Genomic DNA, 11,785 nt, shown 5'->3' with positions numbered 1-11,785 from the left:
TGCGTGGCATGCGTATGAAACCGCATTTAGCTTGCCAATAGCACTAGTTAGTATTTTAAGGCCAACCCGTGGAATTGCGTGGGAGAGTTAATTACGTAATTAATGTTCAGTTCTCTCGCTCTTTAGTTATGGCATACGGTACACCGAGAGCTAACCGCTATTCGTGTTTCACGAAAAGAAAACAATACCGAGGAAGATCACGAGAGAAGGGGAAAGAGAGGAAGGGGAGAAAGCCGCGAAATCGCAACAACAATTTAGCATATCTCTCTCATATCGTGAACGGCATCTCTCATGTGATCGATCGCGATTTAATTGACACAAGGCACATGATACCTCACAGGTTGACACGTAATCGATCCATACGTCTTTTTAACCGATTCGCCGCGACGATAGCGGGCATCATCGATCAGGAGGAAAATTAGAGGTTTACTCGACCAATTACAAGCAACCGTTCTCTTAAACCTTCAGCGACGAAATATATCATCCCCTAACACGTTCGGGTATAACTCAGGAAATTATTGCCGCGTTTAGGATCTAATTGGGCCGTCAGCGTCTTGTTATCCTGTCGTCTCCGTACCCTCTGCGCTCTTTTCACGCGGCCCATTCGTTTTTTACTTCGTCCCATCCCGAGGACCGTGACAGCCGGTACCGCGAGCTATCCCGCACGAAAGGACAATCTCGTGTCGAGAAAATTTGTTAATAGGCGAGGAACTCAGGTATTGTCCTTTCCTGCGGAATAGGACAGCCGTACTGAGCAAAATATAAAGTAGCATCGTGTGCCCGATTCCAATACGAACTAGTTTTCTAGTTCAACTAGTACTGAGCAAGATCCGTTCTTTGTTGTTAGGGTAAATTCCAAATAAATATCATTGCAAATGTAATGATAGATAATCACGGCGAATGAATTATCGAATGAATATAAAATAGGGGAAATTATACGTAAGGAAATATTCTATTATTTATTCCATGTATATATGGAACATAAAAATAAGTGGGTCTAAATTAAATTTTCCGGAACGACAGGAGAAAATTCGATGCCGCGATATAAATTTTACGTAAGGAAATATTCTATTATTTATTCCATATTATTTATTCCATATATGGAACATAAAAATAAATGGGTCTAAATTAAATTTTCCGGAACGACGGGAGAAAGTTCGATGCCGCGATATAAATTTTTATACCTTCCCCGGCACTCGATACAAATGCCTCGCGGTGGAGTATGTTGCAAAAACAGAAAATAAAATACATCATTTCGCGAGCAGACAATAGCGAGCGTTGCGTTTAGGATCTAATTGGACCGTCGACGTCTCGTTGTCCCCATGCCCTCTCTCTTCCTCCCTCCCTCTCTCCCTGCTTTCCGCCTACCTACCCGACGCTTACGGTCTTCTCTTACCGTGACAGCTGGTACCACGGGACCAGACTTCCCTCATCGTCCTCAAGGCGTCTTTTCGTAGTTTTCAGTCCGTCGTTAACCCACCCACGATCTTGTCGCAAATTAAACGTCCCACGGAAGGCCCGTCTTCGTCCTTGCTTATTGATTCGTAATGGTCGGTTCCGAACGTCCTGGTACACCCCGTACTGGCGTGTCTCATGCAATTCTCGATATTGCGAAAGCGCGACGACGACGACGATGACGAAGACGAGCAAATCCGCCGTCCCCGAAGAAGGAGGAGGCGTCGTTCGTGCTCGAACCGGTTCCTGCCGTCGAACCTCCCCTCAGTCGACGCGACAACGAGGATCTTGATTTGACTCTTGACATCAAATCGACAACGGGGTGTCTGTCTTTCATTGACTGAAGGATCGAGTCTTATTTTGTTCACATTTGGACCGAGGTAGATTGCGCTCGATCGACAGGAGGAGCGGCCTGGAGTTGTCCGATGACAACCTTATCTCAAGGACCTTCGTCGCGTCGCATGTGGCCGAGCGCGATAATGATATTGTGTTACTCTTATTCGCCGCGCTTGTAATTAGGTAATTAGGTGAATGTCAAAATAGAAAGGCGGCGATGCCGGTCGACGGTGCGGATCGATTGGTACGAGCGAAGTTGAGAACTTGAAGGGCGAATCGTTGATTTACCAAAAGGCGACACTGAGTTTCGATATATCGAAAGCCGCCATTTTGTATAAACAGTGATATGTAAAGTTAACTTCAATAATTAACTTTAAGTAGGAATACTCATCTCATGATTTAAATTAGCCTGATGTTAATAATTATAACTCTATATAACTATAACTTTATATAACTATAACTATAGCTATAATAGTTATAACTCTATATGCCCACATAGTACAAGATTTAAAAGATGTCCCAAAGACATCCAGAGGATTGCTAAATGTCTGTATAAGTCCTCAGAATATCCTAAAAATATTTCGAGGACTTCTAAATGTTCACACAAATCCCCAAGATATCCCTTCAAGATCTTATGCTATGAGGGATATATCCAATAAAACAAAACTTTTCAATGTCGTCCCTTTCTATCTAAATCTATACGAGAAAAAAGATATGGTGTACACATAACCAGAAATATTTAGTTGTAAGCAATATAGTTGCATCACTCTAATTTTCTTTATGTGTTACAATATGTATGGGTAATATAACTCAGTTACTTTAGTATGTCAGCTACATCAATGTAGTTGCATGTGATCTGATCGTGGCAACTAGAAATCGATTAGGGTGACATTTACCATGGATACACTCTAATTGAAGCAACCAGATATTTTTACTGCGATTGCTCTGTGGTTGCAGCAAACAAATAATTAGTTTTTCCTGTTAACAATATTTTAATCTAGTTGCACAATCAAGTGTTATTGTTTATGTGCGGGGTAACCATATTGTTTTTTCCCTATAGGGCTCTAGTTTCTTCTTGCCCGATTTTTATAGTGTTACATCGCGAGCGAAGCAACCGAAGGAGATCGATCGCAGCCGTTTGGGGTCCTGTAGCAGCTTTATGACAAGGCGCGACGGGTTTAGGCGAATTAATCGTGACGTGCGTGAAGAAGAGAAGATCCGCGACACGGCGCGACGGGCCGGACAATCGCGGTGAGAAGTGCTTGCTGACGGCAGCACTCGTGCTCATTTGAATTACCGACATCGCACTAATGGTCGAATTAAGCGCCGTTTCTATACGGAATTACGGAAGCCGGCGCGCCGATATTTCAAGCATTCGCCGCCGTTAAGGCGAAGTAACGAGGCGAGATAAGGCTCCCCACCGCACTTAAGTCCCTTAAGGCTCTGCTTAAGGCCCACACAGGAGCAGCAACCGCGATGTTCTTCTCTTACTCTCGTCCGACTCTCTACCTGGCGCGCCTCTCTCTCGCTCGCTCGCGCATTCGCCTTCCACCTCTTTGTAGTTCTATTACTTTTCTCTCTCTCTCTCTCTCTCTCTCTCTCTCTCTCTCTCTCTTTCCGTATATATTCGAGTGTGTGGGGCCACGCATTTATTTGACGGTGCTTCGCGTTCTCCGCGGAGAAATTATCGCTACGAGGTATGCTTGCATGTTGTGACCAACCGCGCGAGTAGTGACCGCCTCGAGCTCCTTTCGAACATGTACAACAGGAATAATCGGAAGCGCCTTCTTTTTTTTAAGGAAAACATTAGGATTTATATTTAGATGAGTGCAGTGCAACATTCTTCTTTGGGAAAAATTATTATGGCAATAAAACGACGACATTATGGCAATTAAATTTTGGCGGAGACCGATATAGATCAAGTGATATAGTCTTTCCAGAAAGGATTTTATAATAAAAATTATTATAAAATTTTTAACCTAGGAATAGATCAACATTCTGCAGAAATTGACTATCCTTTCATCTCATACATGTTATTTATATTTCAGGAATTGTTAAATGTGATATTAAAAATTTTGTTAGCGAAATTTATATTTTTAGTGAAATTTACTAGGTTTCTTAGCAAGACAGACCTTACTAACAGTCTATTCCTGCATCACTAAAAATACAATAAAATTAAAAAGAATTTATATGAAAAAGAAAAGTTATAATACTCTCTCAGTATACGAATATTATAAAATGTAATAATTATATTATTTAATTTTATCAGTTATTTCAGCTACCGTTAAAAGAATAAAAACATATCGATATTATCACGAATAAACCGCTATTCTTAAACTGCAGGTACAACTGACCGAGAATTTGTAACTATTGTTACTTTCAATAAAATACAGAGGCAAGTTGAAACAAAAGATAAGCGTAAATGTGTGAGGGCGTTGACACGAAAACGTGCGGCTTGTCGCTTTTCTATACTGAGATTAAGTCTTGATATCACGAATTCGGTAGGCGCGTAATCGCTCGAGCTCATCGCTGGTCGCGCTCGTAATGGGTCGAATTATCGCTAGAGCTGGCATTTAAATAATTGGAGTCAGCCTGAACAGATGGAATAGCAAAGGGAGCAGTTCGGGAGCGTGTTAGTAAGCTGGAAACATTTTTCCTTGCCTACTCGCGTGCCTGTTTGTCTTTCAGATACCGATCTTCTTTGTTACTTGCACCTTTTCGTAAAACGAGCCTCGTCGATTCCAATCACGCGATCACTTTTCGTCGCGCTCGTGCCTATTCATAGAAATTTGAGGAGAAAAATATCGTGATGTTACTTTAAAAAATTTTCGAACTTTACCCACTTTACTCTAAATATATTTTTAATAAGAAAAAAATAATAAATAAATAAATATATATATATATATATAAAATATTTTTAGGTTTCGTCACATCTTTTCCGATCAATATAGAATGATTGCGCATTGTGTAATGTCGACCGTCAATTTACTCTGCCTATCCACTCTCACCCTCTTTTTCATTCAACGTGAGCGCCAACGGTATAACCGTTTCGAGTGTCAGGTTCACCAAAAGTTCAATAACTGCTTTTTTTATATGTTCCATGTGAATCTGCATGCTTTTTTTTACATTTGCCAGATACTATATATCGTTAACGATATAGGAAATTGATTGCTGAATGCGAAAAGACGACTTCTCGTTCGTGTGTGTGATTCCTCCTCGAAAATTTGTAAAGGAATCGATATATTATTTGATGAGTAAAGTGTAGTGACCCCGCAGTGTCAATACAATAGTAGAGATAAAAAAATCGATTACTATTGGAGTAGATTTATCGTTGACTCCATTACCATAAAAAGCAGTCCCAAGCCGAAGAGAACAGGTTACACGTACGACAGCGTGAGAGATTAAATTTTAGTCTTCTACCGATGACTCCGCCTGACGAATTGGTAGATCGAATCGATTATAACCAGTCGCGAGGCCACTCGAAATAAAGAAGCGACCGCGGTTCACAATCCGATCCCCGCGATCTCTCCTGCCCATACAAACAGGAAACGCTAGTGTCGGTCACCAGTCGGACTTTTTTCTCCCTTTGCGACCGATCGCGCGTCCCGCTCGTTTTTCTGGCCAATTTGCAGCCATTAACGCTCGTTCGAGTCCCGACCTTTTCCACAACCGTTTCTCCGATATCCTCTCTCTCTTTCTCTCTTTCTTCTTCGTCTTCTTTCGCGACGCGATGGGACCCGCGTCGTTTGTATTAAACGGCGGCAACGTCCACGACTACACCACGACGACGCCGGAGCTACGTCGGTAGAGAGAACGAGTGGGCGACCGTTCGGGCGTCACAGACAATTTAACACCTGGCCTAAATGGTTTGTTAGCGCATAATATCAGCCGGTACCCGGACGACAGGATACGGGACATTACAATATGGAAATGACGGGGGCCCCAGCACGGCCCCCCCCCCTCCCCCGGCCATTGGGCAGCGCACACCTCAGGCGCGGCCAATTTCTGTCACTTTAATGCGTCGGATCGGTTACAGGCCGCTCTTTCGTATCGCACCCGGAGGTGCGTCGTCATCCTGCCTGAGGTCTCGATTTCAGCATGGACGATAACGCGTTCATAATGCGCAGTGCTGTTAACCCTGTCGCGCTGAACCGTAGCCGCGTGGTCGTGTATATTAAGAACAGTGGAGTTAGGCCAACGGTCGTGTAAATTTTCGCGCGCAAATTTGCTTTCCGATTAAATTGGCTAATTAGCTGAATGAATGAATTAACGCGTCGACACGTGTATGATTTTCTTATTGCCTAATCGGATTGTTAGAATGCACAGATAATCACGTGGTATAACTCCAAATATATTAACTCTAGTCTGATACACGCGCGCACACTAAAGTCATTTTCGACCCGATTTTTAATTCTTTGTTATCCGAAATGAGAACTAGTGAAATGGGAATTTTCGGTCTACGTGTTAAAAAATGTTATAGTTGATGAGGTTTAAACATTGTTAACATTGTTAAGCCGATTAACAAATTTCAATTGTTTCTCATACAAAAAGGCAGAGTTGCTATGGAATTATTCCTGATCCCTGTGTGCCTGATTAAGGCACATTACATTACGTAATATTATCAAAATATAAGGTGAAGATGTAAAATAAAGACAATTTTTTGTTATATTTTTCTTTACATGAAATACATATAATGTACAGGAGAGGTTTTATGTATAAGTAGTTTTTTTTATTTTTAGCTATATATATGGTGAAGAATTGTATACTATCAAACTCTAGTAACGAGCAAAAAATCGAACTAACTATCGGACTATAAAACTAATTTTTGTAATTTAATTTTAATAAAATTCGCATTATAATATAAATTAATATTGAAAAAACTTGAAAAAATATTGAAAAAAACACCAACTACTGGTGCTTTTATTCGCTTGTTGCCTGAAAAAATAATGTATTTTGTTATGCTCAAATGATAATATTTTTAATTAATTGAAACGTGAAATTTTTTTTCTTAAATATTTAAGTAGCAACACACAAAAGAATCCTAGGGTGTTAATTTCTAAAATTTATTTTTAGGAAAGTTTGTACGTGAATTTTTTGTTTTTACTAGTACTGTTATGGAATATAAATAAACGAGGAAGACAATCTTCTAGATTGAGGTGCCCAAAATATATGTGCTATGTGAGAGTTAAGTATACGCAGGTGACAAATGAAGTATACCGATTTATGAGAGACGATTTCCGACAGCTTGTTACTCGGGACAATAACTTAAGCATCATTCCCGGGATTCCGTCGAGTTGAGTTCTTAGAAGCGCCGCTAGCACGCGCGCGATTCCGCGGCGGAAATTTCTCACCGACGGCAGCAGGAAGGGACACCTGGAAAACAGCAAGTGCCGCGTTCGCCGACGAGGAACGCCGCGGAGGAAGTGACTTCCTGCGAATCGCGAGACAGTAGAAATTTTGCCTATTATTACCCCCCGATCGTGGCGTGACGTGGCCTTCGGAAAATACGCGCGTTCACGTGCGAGAGGTGGGAGAGCCCGAAGTGACACGAACCACAGGCTGGCCTTGCGGAAAGGAACAAAGTGGAAAGAGACTGAAACGCGTCTCCCGCCGTTCGTCTGATTGCATGTTGCGGCCGACACAACGTGCGCAACACTACACATTTTTTACTGTCGTATTTTGTATTCTCTCACACACAGTCTAGATAGCACCTTTCTCCGTCTTTCCGCGGTTCAGCGGAATTCCACGAACAGCGCGTGGTGTTGTCACCGAGATATTATAATATATCATTACGTGTGTCGTTGCGACGTATTTTTGCGCGACGTTAATCTAACTATTTTTCAAATTTCCCCCAGGCTTTAATTGGAATATCAAACGCGCTCGAGTGAATATATACAAATATGCAATATCCTCCCCGCCATTAGGTCCCTGATACCCAAAATTATCTATGAAAATTCCTCTTTTCACTGTCTGTTTCTCTCGTTACAAATGCAACATCCACAGGTATCGATACGATACCTCCTATGGCGTACGTGTTTTTAGCTCTTATCTCACTTCCGCTCTGAAACCAGTTTCTAAACAAACGTTCTACACCGGGATGTTTATTCCGGCCCCGAGTCGTACTCCCAGGACGGTTCGTTGCAATATCCAGGAAATCCTTTGCGCGCTCATCCATCGGATGGATCCCTCCCTCTCTGCTTCCGGCGAGCCGCTGACAAATGGATCGGCTATTTCCTCGAAGGGAGAGACCCACGATTAGTGAGCGTCGACAGAAAATTAAATGATGCCAATAACCATTAAAATAGCCAGTGGAGTCTCGGTATCAATCTATTCCCACGGAGAAGCCGACGACAGTGGCTCGTCATAATGGACCGAGGCTTTCGAGTACGGCGAGATCTAACGAAAGCTACGACAAACGGATATCTGACTATTTGTTTGCCATCAAGTCGCGACGAAAATTACGTAGTATTTCGAAATGAGAATATTTTGTAAAATATATCCCTTAGGATGAAAATATACTACTCATTTGTAGCCAACTTAAAAAAAAAAGAGATTTTCAATTTGTCCTGCACGTATGTTGTTTGTTCAAAAACTATTGAAAAATAACTCGAGAGTCGTTATAGATATTGAGATAAAACTTATTTTGTAACTTGTTCCGTACGTTATCTGCATGGTTATTAGATTAGTATCATTACCCGAGTTTGTCCAGGAGTTTGATCTGGAAATTGGTGGTTTTGTTATTTTCTTGAAAAGCCGAAAGCACCAAAGATATAACACAAAACTTTGCTTGATCGACTTAAAAAACAAAACTTTTTTTAACCGACTTCAAAAACACTTTTAATAAATAATTAAAAAGTAAGACATAAACATTTTTTAATAAAAAATAAACTCCGAGAACCTCAAAAATTCTAAAAAGTATGAAGTAATTTTGAGTCAATATTTTTATGTTCCTATAGTCTTATGCAATCATTCAAGTTTTCGCGACGACTTTTAATATCGTTAGAATATTAGAATAGGATTGTAGATACATAGAAATATTGAGATAAAATCATTTCATATTTTTTAGAGCTTCTGAGGTGGTTCTTGAAGGTGGTTTATTTTTATTAAAAAAAAAACTTTTCTTTTTTTACAGTTTTCTTTTTAGAATGTGACTAATATAAAAAGTGATACGGGTATCTTAATAAATTAATACGGCAATGTAAAAAAAAAAACGAAGAAGGAATATGCTCGGGCACGCGACTCTTTCTTTCCCACGTAGCGCACGTGTTAATGCCTTCGATGAAATGTATCTGGCAGCAACCCTTCCCCAGTGTCCCGTCAACGTCGGGCCGCACCCCGCCGAAAACTCATCGCTGCCGGTGGCCGCAATTCGCACGGTAGCGCGCTCGGCCATTCTCCCCTACCCTCTCCTGTTTTTATTTAATGCATAAAAGCAGGAAATTTCTTGCCCGCACTCCTTTCCGGCCGAGCGAGCGAGTGACCACGCTCGCCCGATAAATCACCGAAAAACGGTGATTTCCGCGAAAGGGGAAAATACGTCGCCAACGGTGCCATCGGCAACAGCAACAGCGTTGCTAGTGACGAGAACATATTATGGGCCGACGAGAGGTGTGCTGTGTGTTTGACCAGTGGTCTCGCAGGATCGTTTATCCGCGTACGGTGTGGAAAAGCGCGCGCGCGCGCGCGCACGTACGCATCACGCACCTACTCGAATACGTATTCGCATTCACGAACATACGAATGCGCGAGCGCTCAGCCGCGTCTACGTGTCGTAGCTGGTGGAGGAAGGGGACAGGGTGGTTGGAGGGCCTTTATAGATTTGTAGACGAGACCATGGTCATTCGACACTGCGTTTGACCACACCCTCGATTGTGCCAAGATTTATGGGCGCCGCGCTTCTCCCGCCCCCGCGCGTTGCGAGCTTTCCTTCGCCCCTCGCCCCCCCGGTCGCCTTGTTACCAATTCCGATCGGCAGTTTGGCTTGTAACTACCGTATCACTCGTTGCTGAATGTCGATGCAACGCTCACGACTTTCCGCTGAGCGACTAAGCGGATTAGCGGCGACTTATAGACACGAACAACTCGAGTCGCGAATTGCGCGTATGCGCGATTTATGACAGAGACGCTCGAGTGTGACACGCAAGCCCATTACTGAGGTATCGCGAGGCTCCCGACTTCATTCCACGTAGAAAAGTTGGCTTTACGAAATTACAGTCAGTGAGGGAAAGAGCGCGTCCAACAATTTTATATAATATACATTGAGAGAAAAAATATCTGGAAAATAAAAAAATATTTATTCTAGGAACTGTAATGAATACTAATAACACGTTTCAATTTAAACTGTTTTGTTTAAGTACAATAAATAATTGCTTTCATCAAAAGCAGCGATTTTAGGAAAATATATATTTTGTCATTTGAAGGAAATGTTTTCCCAATGTAAAAATATTAGTAAATAAAAAAATATGTTATTAGTACATTGAATATATTTTTCTGATATTTTCTCGCTATACTTTTGCATTTTTTCGACACATTTCTCAACCAAAATTATATTTGAATTATACGTAATCGCAAACGTAATAATTGACTTTCCGCGTGCAATGTTGTATCTGTGAGATCCGAACAAATATTCGATCGCTAGCCAACTTCTGTAAAGAATTCGGGAAAATATCAAAACAGCGCAAATCAGATTTTTATTTTATTGCGCTATTATCTCATAGCAGAAGTTTTTCTTTATCTCTATAAAAAGTTGTGTGTCCCAAAATATCGATTCTCAACAAAGCCATAATAATTGCCCGGGTTTGACAGACCAAATTATACTGTATGTCCCAAAAATATGATTGTACGCGGAGAATTAAACTGATTATCAGAATAAAAAAACTACTTGATTTGTAACGTATAACGTAGTTCAATAAATCCCGTTGTTTTTCGCGCAACGTGCGTCAATGTGTCTAGACTGCTTTGTGAGACGTAAAGCAGAAGGAGGAAGAGGAGCAGATAGGAAGTGTCACATATGTCAAACGTGGAATCGAAGTCGATACAAAGGTGCTACCGATATTACGAAACACCGCGGGCATCGGGCACGATAAAAGGAGTGCGCGACAGTTCGACCAATGTCCCGTTGTACAAGCCGCTGACGCGATTGTTGAAAGTATATATTGTATCCTGTGCCTTATGTACTCTCAGTTTCGCGCCTGATCCTCCCTTTCGATCCGTCCGTTGCGGTTCGATCGCGGACATGCACGCATAACATGTGCCGTCGCGTAGCGTGAATAATAAGACGACTATGCGCGAGTTATTACGCCTTTCCGGTGTTTATAGGTGTCCATTACGACGACAAAGGTGAACAAGTTTCGCGTTCTTTTGTTGTGTCTACGTACTTCGTCGCTTCCCACAGACGACGTATAGGGTGCCGCGCCGACGCCGGCGACGAACGAACCACTGAAATTTAACGTTTCCGTTGAAATAATTTTCTTCGCGGTTAGACATCTGCGACGATCCGTTGACGCGAACGTGTTTTCTCTCTCTCTCTCTCTCTCTCTCTCTCTCTCTCTCTCTCTCTCTCTCTCTCTTTCGTTCTTTTTGCATTTTATTGGATTTTTTCTTCAAAATTTCCGATTCAATAACTCTCTTACTAGGAGGCTGGATCCCGAAGATCGTCTCTTCTTCGCAGAGAGACAGGGTGTCTTTGCGCTACTAATTTCGCGGGACGACGTTACGGTCTCCGTCGCACGGTGACCTTTAATCTGTAAGCCCTCATGCCGTGAAGTATACGTCCAAGGGCTCGCAGACGACTTGACATTTTTCCCCCGCTATTCATTACGGACCACCATACGTAGCGTCATTTGGCTCCCTCGCCTGGTCGTCGCGTAGTAGTCGACCGAGATGTCGATTACGGTAATTAAGCTTATCTATTTTATTGTGCGAGTAATCGCGTCGTATAGCCGATACCGAATTGATGTGCATATGTCGATGATTTTGGATGCACAACCTCCAC

This window comes from Odontomachus brunneus, unplaced genomic scaffold (assembly GCF_010583005.1).
Source record: "Odontomachus brunneus isolate Ranch 3 - 2012 unplaced genomic scaffold, Obru_v1 Obru_scaffold_008, whole genome shotgun sequence".
Lineage (NCBI taxonomy): Eukaryota > Metazoa > Arthropoda > Insecta > Hymenoptera > Formicidae > Odontomachus > Odontomachus brunneus.
Note: the sequence above shows the minus strand (reverse complement) of the source record.